Source organism: Anguilla anguilla, chromosome 17, assembly GCF_013347855.1.
Source record: "Anguilla anguilla isolate fAngAng1 chromosome 17, fAngAng1.pri, whole genome shotgun sequence".
NCBI lineage: Eukaryota > Metazoa > Chordata > Actinopteri > Anguilliformes > Anguillidae > Anguilla > Anguilla anguilla.
The window spans coordinates 21,096,194-21,119,526 of NC_049217.1; the positions used below are offsets into that span (position 1 = coordinate 21,096,194).

Here is a 23,333-nt window from a genome sequence, read left to right on the forward strand (position 1 = left end):
CGCACAAACAAGCTCATGCTCACAGGTTCATTCAAATGCTCACGGCTGGAAACAATAAAATCTATCAGAAGTTGTTATTCCAAATAAACGTATTGCTCAGAACGCTTACCGATTATGAAGTGAACTAGAAAACGTCAACATCCTCACATCTTGTCTGAAGGCACAAGTCGATGCAATTCTCCTCTGAAATGTACGCCTTCCAAAGCAAGCGAGAGCAGGAAAACACAGAACAGCTCTCTCCCACCAGAGCCTCACGCATCCTGTGATGCCTTCCTGCCGCAACACGCACACTTTAACATACGATGCAGGAAAAAAAACTGACCGTCCAGCACAAAAACCCGGGCAACAGGTGTCAATAGAAAGGTGTGACACAGCGAAAGCGCTTTGCTTACCAAACTGAAAGTGATTCACAGTGACAGCTCCCTCATCTTCCAGACTCATCAGTGTCCGTCAGAGGGACCAGGATAGCCGGTTCAACCAAGAAAACGCATTAATCGGAATAAATTCGGCCGCGTTTACGCACAATCATTTATTTATAAATCTAATCTAATCCCGCCAGATCTGATCCGATATAATTTAATCTATTCTAATCTAATCTGATCCAACCCTAATCTAATTTTATCCAACCTAATCAAATTGAGTCTGAGGACATCAGTGGAGGTCTTAATGCGAAGAGTTAACGTACTGGGGCGTACCTTCGGAGGGCAGCAGTGTTTTTTTTTTGTGTCTTTAATTGTCCTGATCTCATTTGCATTCAAAGGCTCCTACCACTTGTTTACCATGGGAGCCCACAGCTGCTGTGGGGGATTTATAAATGCTTCCAACTGTGCCACCTTCTAAGTTGATCAATTAGAAATGGTTACCGACAGGCGGGTGACATTCCCGCCCCGCAGGGCGTAGCGGTCGGAGGCCTGGATCAGCCTCTCAGCCCCCTTTCTCTCCGCCATTCCGCGGCGACGCTCAGGTTGCACGTTGAGCGCGCATTCGCCTCGCGAGCGCGTCGGGATCGGGGCAGGCCCGCCCGCCCGCCGAGCCTCAGGCGAAGCGTCCTCCTCTGACTCACGTCCGCGCAAGCGCGACTCGCAAACCGCGGCAAGGAGAGAGCGGCGGTTGACGCCACGTGTTCCAGAGGACCGCGCCAAATCATCACAGCGCTGAGCACTGACATGCACAGTACCGGGTGTTCCAAACTGGGGGAGGAAAACAGGAAGCATGGTAATCACTCAGTGAATTGTCCATAATTTGGTAACACTTCCTATGAGTGGTCCTTCATAACGGCAATACAATTCCCTCCTATGCTTTACATAGGCATGCAGAGATGGTTAGTAGCCACAAAATGGCATAGGGTGTGCATCAATAGGGTTTATTTCATTGTTAACATAAGCATTTATTAATGGTTATACACTGCTTATAGAGATGCTATGAAATACATACATAGGAGTTATATAGCTTTAATTAAAGATCATTCGCAGAATGTTTAACCAATATTTTTAATCATTTTTTGTGTCCCATGCGATAGAGATGTATACTCAGTAAAGAGTGGGTCCCCAACCGAGCCAGTGACTGAGAGGGTCATGTGTCCCCTCACTGACCCTTGCGATTAACTAAGACTGTGTCCCGAATTGAGCTTATGTTTGGGAGGTGAGTTTGTCCCACAACCAGCGCTGTGCGTACAGAAGAGTGTGTCCCGGACACGTGTGGTAAGTCAACCCACACTGTCCACCCCCCTAACCCCCCCCCCCCCCCCCCACGCCATTCCCACAAGCTGCCAAAACCCACTAGATCACCACAGTTCCATACCAGGCTCACCAGCTCCACCAACCATCCTTCCCTACTTGTCCCTTAAGCTCCACGGTTGCCACTTAGCTGTAATAAACACGCTCGCTGGGGCCGCCTCCACAGAGCTGCAGGGTCACGCACTCCACTGAACCCACCAATCAAGCGATGATTGACATGTTTCCATGATTTTCCTGACAACGATTAAGACTGCTCTTGCGAACCGATTGCCACAAAGAATACTAATCCATATTAGTGTACATCAGACTGAAATATACACGGTCCCTTTTTTCCCCATTCTCCAAGAATTTTTCTCACCAGTTTTTTTCTTTTTTTTTCCCTAAAAATGATAAAGGCTGATGAAAAGTTTCCTATACGTCCTCTATAAGCAGGACACTGGCTGAAATTGCACAGAACACAATTAGGCTGCGGATGCACGTTGCCTGAGCGTGTCTGATGTGTGCTGTGTTCATGGCGGAGGTTACCTCCTTCTGAAATATTTCTTTCTGCTGAATATCTCCCCCCTGCCCCTGCTGCCCTAGAGCGGCGTTAGTTTAAGTGATGTCACACACCATCAGCCGAGACTGCTGGGAAAACTAAATTGAAAGCTTTCATCTCATTCGCCAAGGTAATGTGTCACACATACTACACAACCCAGCCAAACGATCCACCCCGGGTGTTTTACCAAGTTACATATCACCTAGAATTTTTTGAAAACAAGTACATATTGGATTAGCAAAGGCGAGCATAAAGCATAATTAATTTCTAGATGATGTGACGGGGTACTCGTGCAACGGCTGTGATTATCAAACGATCCATTACCACTATTAATATGAGCTCCGTTTTTAATGTCATTTAATTACATCCCTGAGAATCTTTCCCCAAACAGTCTGTTTGCGCACAGATGCCCTGGCGTGCCGTGCAATGACTGTAATTGCGGGCTGAATGGCGTGCGCTGTACCGCCGCATTTAAAGTAGCCTGCTATTTTTAAAAAATGACACGTCGGCAGACGCATTTGCGATTAGCGAACGGTCGCTCGTTCTCAGCAACGCGGGCCGACTCGTCCGCGCGTTTTAATTAAATTAAGGAGCGACGCGAGCGGTTTGTTTCGGGGCAGGTGCAGGGCTGGGTGGCCGGGGCGTTAGCGACGCACGCGAAGGACACGCTGCTCTCACAGATTAGACCCGCGGTTCCGCCTCGCCCGGGAGCTCCTGATCGCCGTGGATGCCATGGGTTCCATTAGCACTGTTTACCGCGACTTAAGTTGATCTTCCCCCCCCCCCGCACGGCGCCCCTGACTCAGTTCAAAGGGACACGAACCCGAGGGTTGAGCCAAAAGGAACTTGTTCACGCCGCAGTGTGACTCCGGCGTTCTGACTCCGGCGTTCTGACGGTTGGGTTTTGTGGTCGCGCGGGGGGCCGTGGGGAGGGGCGCGGTGCCTTAGCGGTACGTTTTCTGCAACCCCCAAATCCCGTCGCCGAGGCGCCCTTCTCCGACATCGTGCTGGCTGCTACGATATGGACGGCCTACGCGTCTGCGCCTCTCCCCGCTTCCCCTCGCACATTCCGCCCAGGGGGTTTCCAAAAGCTTCTGTTCTACCCACAAAATACTCGCTCTCGCAACACTTTTGGTTTATTGTGAGCAGGAGGGCACGGTGAGCCAGGATGCTCTCTCTCTCTCTCTCTCTCACTCTCTGAGACACTGTGTGCTCAGGCTGCTGGTTTAGATAACCGAGACTCTGTCTGTTAGGGCCACAGCCTGCTCATGGCGCTGTAGCCATGTATGGGAGAATATTCTGTGCTTGCCAGTTCATTCGAGTCAGCATTTCCTAACCGACCCAGTATCAAGCCCAAGTGTGACACAGACCCTTTTCTGGCCAACAGTGTTAGCTTCATGTTATGCTTGGGATTTTTACACAGTAAAAGTGTTCCTGTGAAAATAACAGTAGCTTCAGACTGTACCTGGACTAACTGTCACTAATCTACAGGGCACTCTCCATCTAGGATCACTCTTATCATGATTTGAATCCTTCTAATTTGTTCCTGTAGCACTTTCATGTTACACTTGTATCGTTATCTTGAAGTTGTAGCTCGTCATCATGCTTCCTAGTTTGACTTACTATAACTTTCTGACCTAGCCCATGCTTACTGTGTGGACTGGACTTGATGTGTTCATGGCTATGGATAACTGTTACATAATGACTACTGTACCTTATCAGACTTGTATTTTGTATTTGTTCCAATGGCCTTTGGTATGCGCTTATCGTACATCGTTTTGGATAAAAGCATCTGCCAAATAAATGTAATGTAATTGACAGGCAACTGGTTTTGAACAAGATTATCTTACATGAAATAAATGAAAAGGTTAATTAAATTGCCTATTCATGCATTAAAAACAATAAACATAACTGCAATAAGGCTTTTGTATATGGTGTGGGGGGGGGGGGGGGCTTTAATACTTTTGCCAATCAAAGACCAAAATATTCTCTGATGAAGGATGCCACATGGGGATTCAGAAGTGCTGCTGTCTTCGGAACTTTCTGTCTGGTCCAACAGCTGATTGGACCTTTGAGGAACACTTCTGCCCTATCAGCTTTTCAAACGCCAGTTTTCTTTTTCTTCATTGGTCAGTTTTCCTTAGTCAAAACATTAACTGTGAATGATTTCACAGTACAACCAATAGTATTGTATCCCATGTCACGTATACCAAATGGTTGCCCATAATGCATTGCCATTCACAGTAATAAACAGTAAAATAATTTCACAGAATCGTACTGCCCAATATACTGTAAAATACTGTGCCATTTACAAAAATGTATCAAAAGAGTGTATCAAACGCTCATACTTTATTTTATGCACCATATTTTCCCTAGAAATACCAGCCGTCCCAGCTTAAACCACTGATCAGTGTTAGTCCTGCATTTCGCTGCGCTTCAACACGAAGGTAAGATAAAGGTTTAAGAAAGGGTGACACTAGTTTTTGGGAAGCCACTACCAGTTTTAACAAAGCTAATTTGACGATCCAAAGTCCCATGCTCCCTTAACTTGATATGCTCAGGACATCCCGGAATTTCCATGTCAAAGGTAATACGTACAGGAAAGAGTTCACATTTCACAAAAAATGCCCTGCTTATTGTAAAACTGAAACTTCGTTTTCAGTTTGGCCCAATTTTGTCACACCTGGCCATGATACTGGGCTCTCCGGACTGACCAGAATTCCTTGCCTTTGTAGGTGTCTGTCTGATAGTGACCGGTCAGGGTGGTCAGCTCACTACGTGATCCAGGTGTGATTCAGAACTCCAGAGCTCATGTACATTCCAACAGGAACCATGGAACAGCAGGGAATTTTATGTAAAACTTGACAATAATGTTCCATTGTACTAAAATTAGTTAATGCATTAACTAACCTGAACAAAGAATGAACATTATAATCTATTAACATGTAATCATGTTAACTAAGCCATTAACAAAAGGGAAAATAGGAGCTAGAGGAAGACCAAGTAGGTTTCTTAGGTGGTTCTTAAATTATGTGTTATTAATGCAAGTGCTACATTTCTGAACAATTTGTTCACGTTAAGAAATACATATTTCCTGTTAGTATTTAAATCATTACTTATGATGACTAAAAGGGAACAAATCATGCTTAAATGGCATTGAGTTGACATAGTAGAATGTTTTTTTTGTTGATAAAATGCAAATAAATTATTTGTTCATGTTAATAAATGCTTTGTTAATATATTAGTTAATTATTTGTTCAGGTTAGATATTGTATTAACTTAATGTTAGTTAATGGAACATGTTAGGTAAAGTGCTACTGAATTTTATACCAGCACATAGCATTTGTAGATGTACAGTGGTCATATCAGTAATCTGCCACATGGTTAAAGACACACTGATGCACAATGTGAGAAAGCTGGGAATGTTACAGACAGGTGTCCTGAAGGTGTATGTGTGCGCGCGCCTGTGCGTGATCTATATGGGCCCCACTGTAGCACAGTAAAGCGGAGAATACATCACCGCCTTCTTGGAGGCAGAGCGGCCCCGACACAGTCGATGCCTTTAAAATGTATAAAGACCCGAAGAATGTTTGATTGCCATGGTAGGCTCGATTTTGTAAGCAGTACGAAAATGAAAGTCATAGGAAAACCCATCTTATGAAGAGTACCTTCGGGAGAAATGCAGTTCCACTGATTGCCGTATGTGATAGGAGCATGCACAATGTCACGGTTTCCTCCGCAATTATTAAGTCCATAAATTGTGCGGTAACTGCCTAAATGCCGGGGCACTTGCGTACCCACAGGGCAACTTGTTCACTGGGCCAGTAAAGTGCTGACGCACCAGGGCCGTATCGCTGTTTGCTGTAATATTGCATGGCACTCAGAAAACAATTACAACTTGGCTAGATGCAGGATGCGGACCGTCATTTAGCTGTATGCCACAAACACAGCCAAAAATATGTCGATATCTCTCTTTGCAGTGATTCTTTCAAAGAGGCGGCTATTAATTTAGAAATGCTGTGATGTCACTGCTCCATAAACTAAATCAAGAATGATATGCTATATATTATGTTTAATAACACTTGAAAAATTATGTTTTAACCCTCATATTATGTTTGGGGTCAATTTGACCACATTCAATGTTTACTGTCTCTAAAAATATGGTTACCATACTTTTTTCAGCTAGATATTTCATGACTTTTCCTAACTTTATGGGGAAAACATGGCAAACATGAAATTAACTGAAAAAGTTATTTTCAATGTCCTGTACACGTTGTACGCATCGGTGTTGTTGTGGTCATTTTGACCCCAAGCTCTCTTGTTATATAAAACCATCATTTTGATCTTGTTTTTGTTGTGTTGGCTGAGGGCACTTTCACATTCATTTGTGAGTGTGTGTGTGTGTGAGATAGAGAGAGACAGAGAGAGAGAGATAGAAAGAGAGAGCATGCGTGTGAGGAGAAAACATAGTTCCCACAAGATCTCTGATCATTCTTGCAACATGGGGGCGGGGGCAAACTTATAATAAGGGCTGCACACACAGCCATCTAAACCATTTCTCTTTGCATTTGTGCCTCAACTAAAGATTTTGAAAATGACCACCAGACAGAGGCGTATATTTTCTGCCACTGATGTTCTGTCATAGATCTTGGAGGGTGAAAGTGATTTAGATGAGGATATGTCTGAGACTGAGGATATAGTTGAGGAGGACCCTGATTATGTGGCATCCTCCTCTGATGATGAGAATGAAGCCTTTGAGATACCACATTCTGACCCCTGTTGTTTCTCAACCACCAATAAACAGTCCTGTCATCTCTCAACCACCAAAAGACCCTCCTGTCACCTCTCAACCACCAAGAAACCCTCCTGTCATCTCTCAACCACCAAGAAACCCTCCAGTCATCTCTCAACCACCAAGAAACCCTCCTGTCATCTCTCAACGCCCAAGAAACCCGTTATCTCTCAACCACCAAGAAACCTTCCTGTCGCCTCTCAACCACCAATAAACCCTCCTGTCATCTCTCAACCACCAAGAACTGACATGTTCACTTCCAAAAATGGAAAACTACTATGGTCCGGGTCCCCAGTTGAAAGACAAGGTAGACTTAGTGCTGCTAATGTCATCAAAATGGTTCCAGGCCCCACCAGATATGCCAGCAGTCATGTACAAGACATAAAGTCTGCATTTGAACTCTTCATAACACCATCAACGCAAAAGGATATTCTTGAGATGACAAACTTAGAGGGGAGGCGTGTGTATGGTGACAATTGGAAAGAGCTGGATGTGACCCACTAGCAATCCTATAATGGGTTGCTTATTTTGGCAGGAGTGTACAATTCAAAAGGTGAAGCAACAGCAAGCCTTCGGAATGCTAACACTGGTAGGGCAATTTTTCCAGCCACAATGTCTCTGGAGACATTTCATTATACGCTTTGATGACAGGGATACAAGGCAGGGTCGACAGGAGTGTGACAAACTTGCACCTATCTCGTCTGAATGAAGAATTGATACCCACGGGTACCTAGTTGAGCTGTTATGTTCATTTTTTTTTTTTAAATCAAAACTCAATTCTGGTGACTAATTTACTTTTTATTGGTGTTTCTTCATTATTGAATAACTGTCATGCGTTACCTATTGATGAAGTGTTTTCTGAACCTAAACATTTGAAATGTTTGACATTTTTTCAAATTGACCCCGAACATAAAATGTTACTATGCTTGATAATAAAAGGTGTGTTTCTTTCCAAATTGTCACGGGTTGAAGTTGGGTGGACCCAAATTCAGACTCAGACAGCGAAGTGGCAAAACTCCCATAGGAGATGTTTAATGCAATGTACACAATACAGCAGGCAGTCTCATAGTCAGTTCGTGCATAAGATCAAAACCAGAAAATCCACCGGGGCAGGTAAAAACAGGAAATCAGCAAAGCAAAGACGGCAGGCAAAAATCGGTGGTCGGGAAAACAGGCAAGATCAAGCACGAGACAAACTAACAAGCGAAAAACTCTGGAAAGGCACTGTAAACAGAGGCACAATCTGGCACAGAAGAGCAGGGAAACAGAGAATATATACCATGTGAACCAAGTGAGTGAAATAAGAGATAATTGAACAGAGCGTGAAAATGCAAACAGGGAACAGGTGAATGAAATGAGAGTGATTAACCAGTGCATGAGAATGCGACCAGAACAGGTGAGAGTGATCAGCTGAGGGGAGAGAGAGTTAGAGGAAACCACGCCCATACTACAGACCGAAACCAAGATCGTGCAGGAGAAAAACATATAATCAACTAGAAAGTGAAATGACAACAGAAACATAACACAAATGTCATTTTTCTTTTTTAATGAGCACTTAATATCAACATAAAGCCCTGCAAACACCAAAACATACTTTGTTTTCCATTTAAGGTTAATGAATGAGATTGTACAGTCATTTGCATATTTCGCAATAGTCATATAAAATCATTACTTGATGTATAAGGGGAGGATGGGGGGAGTCATGTTTTATTTACAGGGCTATTAAGATGGTCAGTAGAAAGGCCTAAAGTAGCTGAGAGAGAAACTTTGGTAACACTTTCAGTTACAATTATTTTTTGCAGGTTTATATTTCTGGGGTCAAATTGACCCCAAACATAAAAGTTGTTAGTTAATTTGAACATAATAGGAGGGTTAATTAACTTTGTCAATGCACTTTACCTCTTGCCCTTAGTACCGCTTGTCGAATGTCTCTTGCAGTGCACTTGTTTTGCTGGATGCGGGTTAGGCCTACACTGTTTACCGAACGCGTTGCAGCAATCTCACATCTGCATCCCAAAACACGATTTCAGCCAGGAAGCTTCTTAGAGCCGTTCTAACGAGCAGAAGTGATTGAACCCCGCTCAACAGTAGGTACAGTATAGGTCTTCAGTTTGTCTTCAACATAGGAGGAGAATTGCTACACGTTTCATATTCACATGTGCAGAGTGAACGAGGCTTTACGGTACAACTACTTCGTTCATGTTATTTACGAACTGCGCCCGACACCAAAGCAGTGCTTAGAACGGCCTAATTCATAATGTCATTATTAAAAGACATACAACGAAGGAAAGAGAAAACGAAATCTCCTCTCCTCTCATTCTCGGATCGACCTATCTAAAAGACCTTTGGACTTTTATTACGTGCACCATTTTAGCACAGCTACCACTGCAAATCGAGACAGCCTTTCTTGCCAAAGATAACGACACCAGGCATATCCGTCTAATGTCCATACTTAATTACATCAGCTAGGTAATAAAGAGATGTCACCAGTTAACATGAGAAGACATGTCTACGTCCACGTCTTCAAAAACATATCAAATAATTAACCAAATGTTTGACATCAGCAGCTTATTTGTGCACATAGTTCTATACATTTATCCCAAGGAAGGAAAACTTGAAAACATGTTAAAGCTGTTGCAACACTAAAAAGGAACCCAAATTATTGTGTCCCCAATGGCGAGGAAGTGTCGGAAAATAAATTAAATCTTACAGAGTTTACTGTCTCAGATGTGAATAACTATTTCATTGGTCAGTTACTGAGCGTAAATGCAATTCTAGAACATTTCGTCAAACATTTTTTTTTTCATTTCGCCGATTATGGAACGTTCTTTTTCATCTAACACCGCAGAAATACGTTTCTGCGACAACTCAAATGCATATGAAGTTATAAGCGTAACTGGCAGATCTGGGTGATCGCGTTTAAAGGAGACCGACGCTTCAAGACGCCAGAGAGACTGTGGGGCATTGGTATGCACCACAATAGAACCTTCTTGGGTCAACAATTTCACTGACCATTTATTCATTTTGGGGAGGAAAACTCACTAACAACAGATCGCATAATTTCTAACAATACCCAACTGGACCAGGGTGCCATCGGTTGCGTGAGATAAAATTCCATTGCAAAAGAACACAAAGTCGACGAAGGAATCTTGATGATCTCGTAGATTTATCTCGTTAGATTGAATTACCTGTTGCCAAAAGGGTTGTTGATTCTAGACCTGTCAAAGTACCGTATTTGACCGTGAATCTTATACAGCATGTTATCAGTCTTTGTCGAGGCTAAAGAAAGCCCAAGTAGATTCATACTGTGTTTTGTGAAGTAGCCTACGTTGCGTATTGTAAGGGTTAATGATGATATTAAGTAGCTATAAAAAGGTTTGACGTAAGAGCAGTGCTGTAAAATAACAGATTTATGAGATTAATTGTTGTGTTGCTGCGCGTACATAAAGTTATTGCCTTCAGTGTCTTTCTAAAAAATAGCGTTAAGTGCGGTATCATGATACATAGATCGATTATTATATTCATAGGCTACAACTGTTATCTTTAAAGAGCTACTGAATGTGTCTGAGCGCGTCTGTGCGCGTGTGCGAGAGAGAGAGCGAGAGAGAGAGAGAGAGAAAGAGAGAGAGAGAGAGAGAGAGAGAGAGAGAGAGGTCAAATTAATGATTTGGTATGCAGGCCAAAATTGTAGCGCACATGCAGTAACAGAGTATTGGTAAAAATGCAAAAAAAAAAATTCTGATGCCGTGTAAGTGAGGGAAACCCTACATTGTACTCTTGCCTCATTAAAAGTGCCTGAAAACTACACGATTAATATGCTTCAGTTTGACACTTCCCAATTAAAGGTGTTAAAAGCCTGAACACTGCAGATACGTCACAAGTGGAGTTCAGAAATTCCTCCGGTTGGGGAGAGAACCTGAGCATGCGAGCGTGCGTGCATGCCATGCGTTTCGTTGAGTTTGACCTATGTGTGTGGCGGTGGAGGCTGTTAACCTCATTAAAAGAACTTAAAATAAAATTAATTTTTGCAAACTAGAAAATGCAATGCAATTTTTTTCCATGTCGGGAGAAGATATCACTGTAATGGTTAGAAATTATGTTCTACAACACGTGCCCAGTGTCAAAACATTTCAATAGGTTTAATTGATTTTCATTTTAATGAAACGTTCCGTTATTGTGTTACCAACACACAATTATCCGCATAGGCTACCTAATTACTCAATTTTAACACCTCTTGCAGATAGTCATTTAAACGTGAGGGCCACACGGAGAATCCCACACATTAGCGTACTAAAACAAGTCCCACCGTGTGTAATGTTAGACAACCAAGACAAACACCCGACCAACTTTTAAGAATTATAGACAAGCAGAATAAAAATAATAATAATAAAAAAACTTACCTTGACTGACATCAAAGAAAGGCGTGCCTCGAGGCACTAAATAAAAGCAGCGTCTCTAAGGAAGCAATGTTTTTTTTTTTTTTTAAGACCAAGAAAAATCGATATCCAATCAGGAGCGAGTCAATGAATCCAACTGCATTTTGACGAGAAAAAGAAAAAATAAATAAAACTGGATTTAATTGGATCACACTAAAATACACGCAATTCGGTCCATTTTCTCCAAAAATAAATATTTCTAAACGTTTAAAAATCAGCTTCACCAGTCTGTGAAGCACTGTAGCCTTGGCAACTCCTCCTCAGTCGAATGTGTCTGCGCGAGCGTCTCGAGCGGCTTGAAAATCCGCATTTTTACTGTGCTGCTTCTCATGTGTTCTCTCTAGTTATTCGCTTTTAATAATATTGATCAAGTGTTGCAAAGTATTCTTTAAAAATCAGATGATTTGGTATTCTAACTGTCAGTGTCGAGTAGTATCGGAGTTAGTCACTTGTTATGCCTTTTATGCTTGAAACGCTTTTGTAGAAGAGGTCTACATTTTATTTCCCAGTCTTTTAATTGATCTGTATATCCGTTCTCAAAAATAATCACTTTTGCTCACTATGTAGCATAAATATGCTTGCTGGTGGAAGTACAGGTTTAAAATCCCCAATGCAATTTTCAATTAGTCCAGAAATAATCTCTTTTTGCACTTTAATACATTTTCAAACACCCGAGCCGTTGTTTACGGTGGTTAACGCACCACAGCAGCCCAAAACGAAATAAATATCCGTTAAATTGCTCTGGTTGACCACGAGCATGCATTTGTGCTTCGTTTTGTGGTTCCTTTCGTCATCTGTAATCGTTTAGTAGTGATATGATGCATTTTGACAGTGTCCTTTTATCAATTAATCCAATAATCCGAAGAGGCAAAATAACAACCGGTGTTGTAACGGGATCCCCTGGAAGATAGGAGCTGATTAACTTCCCTTCGCTCTTTGATTCGTTTCTTCGCCCGATTCTCGCAGCGTTGCTTTAAGCGCATTCACATAGCTTCATACACCCAGGATAGCACATCCGAGATCAGCTGAACAAAGTAAGCGCCGATGGACACGACCATACCTGGTGCTGGAGTTGGATGCGCTCCCCATCTCTGACACGACTACCTGTACATGACGAGATTGTTTTTTTAAATGGAATACTTTCTGGTGCAGCTGTCATGCACCACCATATTAACCAGTTTAAAATGGAAATTGCCTCTATTTCAGAATTATTATCTCCTTTCTTCCACAGCAACGTTTTTTTTCCCTCCGGTAGTTGTTCTACACAGATAGGTATCGGGTGGCGACTTCAAAAGAATATTTGTGTAAAATAATAATCTGTGCTATTGGCAGCCCGATTCTCGGCATCCCTGCACTCCCGTGAGTTTAAATAACAGCGACAGGCTGGCGCACTGAACGCAGCCGCGCGGGCAGCTCGGGGACAAGAGGTGCGCTAATCAAAGCGACATTCCAACATACGACCACACACCCCAACCACACACAGCGGCAACGTAAAAAAAAAAAAAAAAAAAAACCTACACGAACAGCCACACACGGGCTGGAAGCTAAATCACTCGGTTTGATATTCAGGAAGAAAACTGATTTCATGTAAACCGATATACACACATACAAAAACATGCCGGCAGTTTTTAAGGAACCAGACATATGTACAGACATACAGTCAAACGTGTGATAAACATGAAAACACCAAGTGACGCGGTGATTGCAAAGCAGACAAGCGGTTGGTCATTTAAATATGTCGTTTTCATATTAATTGTACACCAATGCAGTCTGCTGGAGCAGCACTTCATGCATATATATTAAACGAAAATATAGTTATCCATCTCTCAATCATTAGGGAACACAGAGTTATTTTAACCACAACCCCAGACATAAACAACAAAAAATTAAGATAGATATCAATGTGCAATGGACTGAAACAGCGGATTAAACTCAGAACTCTGCACGTGTCACTAACTGCATTCGATGCAGTAGCCCGACACGACTGGGCTTTGTCTCGGCTCTCTAGCTCTCCGCGGGATGTTTAACCTTTTTGTATAGAAGATATGAACTTCTGTCAAAAGGGCATTCACACTGGAACAAATGCATGCGACTGTTACTTTCATCGAAAGAAAAACTAACGCGAGGCAGCGGTGCAGCCTACAATTGGCAGCGGTTCCGCAGACTGCCACTGTGGGCGATTTTGGTAGAAGCGCGGGGCATTCGGAGACTCTTTAAAAGACCATCCATATATTAGCTTGGCGGTACTTTTCCCTCAGTACACGCAAATGAAGCGTGCGCAGTCCGTGTACATTATTAGAGCAAGTCTTTGAGCACAGACCCGGTGAAAGGGCGTAGTTTCATTCGTTGCGTGCATTTCCGTGCTCGAAGGTATTTTTTCTCGGTGGGGTTTGTTGAATAACTGGATTCCAAGACGGTCATAGTACACACATTTCGTAAATTAAGTAACTACCTTCACCCTCTCAGTCTTGTACGCTGTCACGTGGGGCGCGCAGGTAGGGCGACAGTATAACATAATGGAACTGGGGTTGTACGTTCGATTCCCAGCTGGGGCGCTGACGTTAGTCCCATGTGAAAGGTACTTAATCTGATTGCTTCAGTAAATATCTAGTTGTATGAATGGATTGTGTGCGCAAAAAATGTAACCAGTCTTTGCCGCTCAGTATAAGACCTACTAATTATTAATTCCGAAATACAATGCAATGGGACAGAATCGTGCACAAATAAAAGTTCCCGCGTGGAAAGTAGTTGTGGTAGTCTTTTCACCTTCCCAAAAGTAATCAATTGATGCAATTTCTTCCCAGAAGAAATTGCTTCAAGCACAGTACTGCTGCTTCGCGCCCTAACACCACTAACCACTGCACCGGAATGATCAGGAAATGTGTTCGCAGTTCCCTTACATAGAGCAGCAGTCCCTAGCGTTCACAATAAAATTCGTACGTTCTGCACAGAAGAGACAGGGCCCACGCAGCGACTGCTATATTAATACATAAATCCATGAACATAAAGCATATAGAGAATTATATATCAGCATGCTAGTCTTTATTTCATCAGACAGTCTACAATGAATGCAATCCAGGACCTGCTTCACAATACATTCCGAAAATCAATAGATGAAAGCAAATCAGGCAGAGTACAAAATAAAAAAGTCCATCGGGGGACGACGTGAAAGGATAACATACATATTTTATATCGGCAGTGGACCCCCTAATGACATCTTTATATTATAAAATATAATAACGTTAAATCGGCTTGAAGAGGAGAGCGTTTTCAGTACCATGGACAGATACCGGGCGCCCAATGTGACCATGAACTCGTCAACCTGGTGTAGCAGAATGACAGTTTTCTATTGGCGATTGACACACCAAAATTATTATTATTATTATTAGGAAAAGTATTATAAGTAGATTTTCAAAAATGCTAAAAATTTACAAAAATGCGTGTCCTTGCAATGTTATTAATTAGCTATTTGCAAAATAGCATCTAATGTATGATAATACCTACAATGTAGTTCTATGGGATGAATCTAAGAGGTAATTGGAAAGAGTTTGCATAAGGCTATTTATGTAGCCTCATACACAACGAGCACGATTTAATAAAAAACTGCCTTCAGTGAATAGCCATGCCTGTCAGTTTACATTTGCAACCTTTCTACTCAGTCAGAGATGATCATACAGCTCACCAACTCAGTGTGTTAGTAAACCCACAATATAAGTAACCAAATTGCAACATCCTTATCTGTGTATTACAATCACATAACGCTGATGGCTTATCACAACCAGTATGCCTGGGGCGCATATATTAATTAAACAAACCTGCTCTTGATGTATATACTATCTCAGTAAGTAATATTTCAGTATGAGCAGTAACCCAGGGACACCTTTATGGGCAGTGATGTCTGAGAGATTGACCCTGTGTCCTGGTTATGCAGGCCTTAGGTGAACAATTCACCGATTATTAGCAACGCTGAAATGCCATTTCTAATGTTGCCGTAGGGCCGCGCGGCACAGCAGTGAAATTCCACACTGTGTCCGTTCTGCACTGGGAAACCCAAAACGCTGGTCTTCATGAAACATTTACCGCCATGCAGAGTTTACACCTGTTCCCTTTTGTCAACCAGTCTGAGCCACAATGGCGGCACTTAGCGGCACGTCAATCATTTGGGGCTTTCTTTTCACCCTGCACCCTTTCTCAAAACAAAAAGTCACTTCTCTTTGATGAATAAACCACCTCCCGATACCGGATCTCATTTGGCAAAAGCCAACTAACACAGCTCAAAAACTGCAACAACAAAATGATCAGATACAGTGGTGGCCAAAATGATTGGCACTAAAATAAATTACACTGAATTACGATACATTTTTAGCTTTCAAACCTTCATTGGTTTGATTTCAAACTGTACAGAAAGAAAAAAAAAAACTATTGTGAAACCTAAATTTAGCATTTTTACTGCTCTGACCAAATGGGTCTCGACAAAGTAAATAGCACCCAAGAGCTAATACTTTCTTGTACCGCCTTTGGTGAGAATAACTGCCTCCAAACACTGCTTGCACCCAGCGATGAGCTCGCTGCAGATTTTTGCTGAAATTTTTCAGCCACTGTTCAGCTGCATAGAGCTCTACTTCTTCAATGTTTGAAGGGTGTCTTTCCTCCTGAACAGTCCAGCCTTTCCCCTTGAAGCACGACAAGGTACTTTTTGAAGTATATTTAGGGTCACTGTTCTACCGGAAGACCCACAACCTTTGACGGACACCCAGTTTTGTAACATGGGATAGAACATGTCGCTCCAAAATGGTTTTGGCAACGCCCAGATTTCATGGTGCAATGCATGCGTTCACAGCTGCCAGTGTCGGACATTTGACAGTAGGGAGGGTGTTCTTTTCTTTGAAAGCTTAATTGGTTCTTCGGTAAACATAAAGGGCTACAATTTTGTTTCATCAGCCCATCAGTCCACTTGTGCAGGTAGGTTTTTGCAAAGTTCAGTTGGGCTTTTTTTATGTCTGTCCTTTAGCAGTGGAGTCTCCCTGGGCTTTTGACCATAGAAGTTCTCGATTCAGTGCTCAGTGGATGGCGCTCGGTGAAGCCACTGTGCCTGCCCTCTCCAGGGCAACTCTTTGCCAGTTGTTTTCGAAGCTTGTTAAACCATTCAAACCAACCGTCTACAGGATCTGTGGTCAGTTTTTCTCTTTCAACCATGTCCTGACAGGGTGTTCACAGTCCAATCGGAAGCACACTTCTTTATAACATTACGGACTGTTGAAACTGGAATGTTAGTCTGGTGAAATGGTCAGATAGCCTCGCGACTGTATGTGCTTATCAATAATCTTATTTCTGATGTCCAATGCCATCTGTTTTGTCTTTGCCATCTTCACAGAGATATGTTGGGACAGAATGGTCTATTGCTTGCCCACCTATGATATCCCGATCCATGCACCCATTCAACATACAAGGAGATATGCCGCCCCCACCCCCCCACCCCCACCCCCACCTCCATCCTTCCCCAGATAGAAGAAAATTGATGTTTTCCCAGACTGAAAGTACACAACATGCTGCTCAAGCCCCACCTCAGAACACTCAGGAGTTTGGCCACGCTTCAACTCACAGGGGGAGAATTTCCCAGCCGCCACCTGTCAGTCAAATCCCGCTCGACACGCCTATTCAAAGAGCCAGGGAATTAGTCAAAGACACACGCCCACTGTCAGGATGGAGATGCAGGAGAATACAGAGGGACATGCAGAGTTCACTGCTACACACAATCATATACACACACACACACACACACACACACACACACACACACGTATACATACATACATATACAGAACCACACACATACACACACGCACACACGCACACACACACGCACACACACACACACACATACACACACGCACATACAATACACACAGACATGCTATATACACACATGCACAAGCACACAGAAACACAAACATGCACACACATTCATAAACACACATGGACACACATAAAAGCAGGTGCACACACGCACACACACACAGACACACTCACAGGCATACACACATGCACACGCTCATTCACACACACAGACACACATGCGAACACACCTCCTCCTCACAGCCTCCTTCAGCCAAGGATTCTGTTGCATCTTCACCACTGAGGAAAAAAGCGACGAGTTGGGAACTAATGAATCTTTCCCCAGTGCCCGTGGGCCCGTCCTCCACGCTAGCCTGTCATGTGACGCCTCCCTGTTCCTGGGTTATTTCCCTAATGTTGTAACCAGCCCCGGGGCACCACAGTTGAAAATGAGCCCATGCAGTGTTCAGTGTTAAATCAACTCTGACAGAGTGCATTTTCCTTGAATGCAATTCATTTTATAGTCTTCTGAACTCGTGTAAAATGTGTTCAAGCTGAAGAGACTCTTTTATGCGCACGAGTGACTGCAGCTCGCATGCGACATCAGTAACGTTAAAAACTGCGCAAATACATATTAGAGAGAGCAAATAAACAACGGCGCTGCATTAAGGCGGCTGTGTAGCGGTTAGCACTAGCGGTGTCTGCGTGTGTGTGACGCAATTAGTCCATCAGTAGAGCTGGCTTTATGGTTTCGATTATTGGGGTTAGAGACCCACTGTCACTGCATTATTCGAGGCTCGGCTGTCAAACCCCTGTTGGGATTTTAAGAGGAAGTAAAGGAGAGCAGTTTGTTGTTCCATTACTCTGTAATTCTTTTTCAGCTATTTGCAGTATTGATCTTCTGTTGGACAGACGAGGCTGGCTCTCCTGTGGAGAGAGAGCTGGGGGACTGTGTGGAGATGTGCAAACTCAACACACACACACACACACCCACGCACACAGGCACACACACACTCACATGTACCCACATGTACACACAAGCACACACACACTCACACACTCACATGCACAGACAGACACTCACACAAAGACACACACACGTACACACATGCACACACACACTCACACAATCACATGCACAGACACACACACACTATGCACACACACGTACACACACATGCACACCCACACACCTACACACATGCAAACACAAATGCAAAACATACAAAACACATAATTACTACTCAAAATACTACACAGGTAAAGTTGTGTCCATTCAATTAAATCATATTGTTATTTAGACAATCTTGTAGTATATATGTGATGGATTAGAGAGATATGCAGAGATACATAACTAGATAAAGGCTCTTTGTGTTTGTGTTTGTCCATGTGCATAGATATGAATGTGTGTCTGATGGTGCGTGTGCGTGCGTGCGTGTGTGTCTTTATGTTTGTGGCTTAATGCCCAGATTCTCTGAAGAACAGCAGGTCACACTGGTGCGATCACTTCACCCTCTCTGGTCCATATACATAAATCACATCAGGTTCATTCCACATCAGTGAGCTGTCATCTTCGATGCAACAATTCTGATTCGTTGACAGCACAGGTCATTCCTCGAGGGTTGGCCTATGGACGACAGTTGCTGTGCATGTGGGTGTGTGTGTGTTCGTATGTGTGTGTGTGCGTGTGTGGGAGGTTTTCTTCCTCCTGTGCACTAAGGTACATGTCAGCTGGAAGTGTACATCCTCTACTGGTGGTCATTTCTGCACACAAGGCCGAGTTGACTGGAATGCCCTAGAGAGGGAAAGTGAGGAGCTGAGGTGTGGGGGGTCTGGGGGGGGGAGCATAGTGATGTGACTAGAGGACCCTGTCATGTGACCTCACAACGGGTCAATAAATATAGTGTTTATTTATTGAACTTACTGAGGGAAGTGCATGTTTGGATCTCATCGGCATTATATGGCAGGCATTGACAACCTCAGGGTTGGGTGGGTCGGGGGGGGGGGGGGGGGGGGGTATAAAGACCCTAGACAGAAGAACCAAAGATGGGTCCTGTCTGGACCACAGGGGTTTGAGATGGGACGTGTATTTAAATCAATCTCATATTGGAATATTCCACAGTCTCTTCACAAATTATTCTAATAAATTATACCCCTGGTTTCCTTCCCCTGAGTTATGCCTAATGCTGCAGTTCCTTTTAAACGATGAGTCACTGCACACAGAGCTGGATTCACTCCGGTCATGAGCGAAAAATGAATACAAATCAATGAATCCTCTGTTCTTTTTTTTCTGCAGGATTCTTTTACCCTGATTTAGGCATAATGATGACAAAGAATAAACTATACATACAGCGAGCTCCATAATGTTTGGGACAAAGACATATTTTCCCTTGGTTTGGCACTGTACTCCATGCATTCGTAATCAAACAATACACATGTGGCTAAAGTTCTGATTCTCAGCTTTTATCAAAGGGCATTTTTAAATATTTTGGCTTCGCCATGTAGAAATTGCAGCACTCTTTATACATAGTAGTCCCCCCTGAATAAAATTCCGGGGTTGGGAAATTCTAGAAATCGAATATCAGGCCTCTCATCTATCGGTACAAGAAGAAGTGGAGGGAGAAAGTGCCAACGTCCTGTGACGTGGTGAAGATGGGGGAGGAGGGAGAGAGGGGTCAGTCACTACTTTTAAAGGGGAGGTTCAGTGACGGGCAAGGAAGAGGAAGAGGTTGGCAGGGCAGGGGTGGGGGGGGGAGGGTGGAGAGAACCTTAAATACACTCGCTCCAGAAATATATTCCTCCCGGAAGCCGTGTGAGTTCTGTGTCCGCTCCAGAGAGCAGGACTAATGTCTCACACGGGTCCCCGGGTTCGAATGCCTGGGCCTGGTGGCGTCAGTTCTAACAGCGTGCGTACAGCCGGGCAACCAACAAAAACACAGAATAACGATCCGACTCCCGGCGTGAAGGCGGTCGCTACGGTGAGGCCCCAGGTCCGTTATGAACGCGCTCGCGGATTCTTCTGATCCCGCCGACTCCGTTCCTTTAACCCGGTGGCTCGAATTAGAGCGCAATCCATTCCTATTAAAAATTGATTTCCCTTTTTTTGGATTTCCTGCTGCGAGTTAGGAAGCTGTTAAGTGCCTTATTGAGAGCAGAGCTGCGGAGTGTAAATTCCTCTCTAATTATCTCGTAGCCCACGGCGCCGGTGACGCGTCGCAGCTTCAGGAACGCTCAGGTCTCCAGCAGCCACTGCGCTGACGAAGGCGGCGAGCCAAAGCCTCCGATTGCGTATCATTATTAACCTCGTCTTCGCCGCAACGATCTGTGCGCAGAAGCGGTCGAGCCAAGCTGATCTCCCTAAACAAAATCAACCCCCCCTCCCCTTTTGTTTAAGATGATCGCGAGTTCCCTTCGATTGCAGCACTACAGAGACGCCCAATGGAACATCTTGTAGTCACAGGTACGGCGTAACATCGACCTACAGGAAGGGCCAAGTTACAGTGTCAGCCAGTGCGGTTTCTAATCAGGGCAATTCTGGAGCGGCCGCCTGTGACTGCGAATGAGCAAGCTTAGGTTTACGGTCGTATTCGCATTTCACAGTGACTCTGACTCTATTACAGCAGAAAAATCAGCAGCCGTGTAATCAGGGGCTGCAGCGCCGACAGAGGCTCCGAGTTCTCTTTCTTTCCTCCTCAGAGAATGGAGGATACAGACACAGAGATTTCAGCTTTGCAGTAGGGATGTAAGTGCACTGAACACCCCCTTAAAAAAAAGCAGACTCGGGGCGATGGATGGAGGGTAAGTTGTGTCTGGGAGCAAAATGACTCCAGGTTTGGAGGTGGGGGGCGGGGGGGGGGGCATCATCAGGGAACATCAAGTGTGTGAGGAGTCTGGCCATGCCTGAAGGGTGTGTGAGGAGTCTGGCCATGCCCTGAAGTCCCCCCCCCCCAAATTTTAGGAGCCTAATCATGCACACTATTTAGGCATAAATTTGAAAAAAAGCAGCCAACTCATTCCCCCCCCCCCCCCTTTGATCGGTGACAAAGTTCCCTGGAGTGAATTTGTAGCCTCCTTCATGCTTGGCCATTTGTCCTGTGTTTGAACTCTCACAGTGTGCAGAATGCTCCCCTCCAAAACCAGGAGGCATAAAAGCAAAGGACGTCACTCCTTATCTTTGAGCTGAGCGATCAGCAGAATAAATTTGGCTAATTGTGTTTGCGAATGCCTGTAAGGGCCAAGCTAAGCTGTAAAGTTAACGCATATTGTAGCAAACTACACCAGGAGCAAACCACAAGAATTCAGAAATGTCACATATTTAACCCCTTTGCAATATCGGACCCACAACTATCGCAAACCCTGTAAACCATGCACCATTCCACACTACTGTAACACACTGTTATACAGTAATTCTTTATGCAATTTGAAAAAAATAGTGTAAGGAAGGCCTCACCCCCTGCCCAAAATACCACTCTGTACAACTCAGTTACTGTACCTTCCTCCTATCTTGAAGTGAAATTAGACATCGCCCTCCCACTGATAGGCTGCATTCTTTCAATAAAACCGAGCAAAGTGGTTCTCTGAGTAAGAGCAGCAGGAAGGGTTGTGTAAGATAGCCAAAATGTTGGGAGGTCACCGAAACAGTGGGAAATCACAGAAACAGTGGGAAATCACAGAAACGGTGGGGAATCACCGAAACGGTTGCCGCCGCAAAGCCGGAACAGAGAGTTTCCTTTCCTACGGACGCAGACGCGAGCGGCAAGCAGACCTCACGCGCTGACTCTCAGAGGCCAGCAGCGCGCCATACGCACGCAGCACATAAACAGAACTGGAGTGGCTTCCGAGCTTCCGTATTTATTTCCCCTACAACAGACATATAATATGCATTAGAGAGACGGCGTCGCGGATCCCGGATCCTCGCGTGGAGAGGGTGTGAGAGCTCGCCCACGAGAGAGAGAGAGAGAGAGAGAGGGGCGTCGTGGCCCTGTCTTTGCCAAGTCGATGTTTTCGTTTCGTTTCACTTTCAGGCTCGAGTGATCCCCCCCCTCCTCCCTCCCCCCCCCTCAAGAAACAATAATCTTCAGACCACCAATCCTGTATTTTATAAAATAACACTTGACAGACTGCAGTTATTGTTGTTGTCATTTCTCTGTGTAGCTCGGGGAGAAGGCAATTGGCCGAGGCGTCTTGGAGGGGCAGGTAGGGGATTGGGTTAATGCAGCGGGCGAAGACACCAGCCGAGCCGCGTGGCCGGCACTCATATCAATGCGGTCGATTGCTCTGGTGCAGAAATCCGGAGGCATGCTGCTGCTATATTTAGAGATGAGCTTTATATAAGCTAAGCTGAATCATTCCACGATTCCTTAGCAGGTTCTGCGCGCGCACACACAGACACACACACACACACACACACGCACAAACAGATACAGACACGCACACACACAGACACACACACATGAATGTGCACGCACGCACACACACACACGCACACACACTCACACACAGTGATACACAGACAGGTACGGACAGCTTCCTCTGGTGAGCTACTTTACCCAAGTAGATATCCCCTCTGCCCCAGAGGGCGTATAGACCACTTTATAATATAGTATCCTCTTTTTCAATGCACTGCCTGCTCATATATAAAACAGAAATTCCACTGACGCCCACAGTTTGGCCATGCTCAGGGTTCAACTGAAAGCACTACATACTGGAGCACAGGCCAGCCTCCAGGTCCAAATGAATTGCCTACTTGAATTAATATAAACCAATCAGATTAAAGCAGACCCAATTCACCTGAAGACTCAAGTCTTGCCATTATAATACGAGGTGGCACTTTAACTGGAGAGGATTATAAAGTGTAATTCCCCAGTGACAACTTAACAAAGCCTCACAGCTCTTTGCGTCCATTGATGCACACATTTAACGGCTAATACACAGCTAATGACAATGGACAAGTTGTTATAAGTCTATCAATGCCCATCAGATTGTCATGAGAGAGA

The 23,333-nt window shown here is 44.1% G+C and overlaps 1 protein-coding gene across 3 annotated transcripts in view; it reads right to left on the minus strand.

The window, feature by feature from the left end:
- Nucleotides 1-23,333, minus strand: part of LOC118216977 (voltage-dependent T-type calcium channel subunit alpha-1I-like) — a 217,843-nt gene that overhangs the window by 177,120 nt on the left and 17,390 nt on the right. For 2 of the 3 annotated variants that reach the window (XR_004763109.1, XM_035398672.1), the window contains exon 1: nucleotides 11,467-12,956. The exons of the other annotated variant lie outside the window; for it this stretch is intronic. The gene's annotated coding sequence lies outside the window, so the exon portion shown is untranslated. Of the gene's footprint in view, nucleotides 1-11,466; nucleotides 12,957-23,333 lie in introns of those variants that run through there. 3 annotated transcript variants of the gene reach the window in all.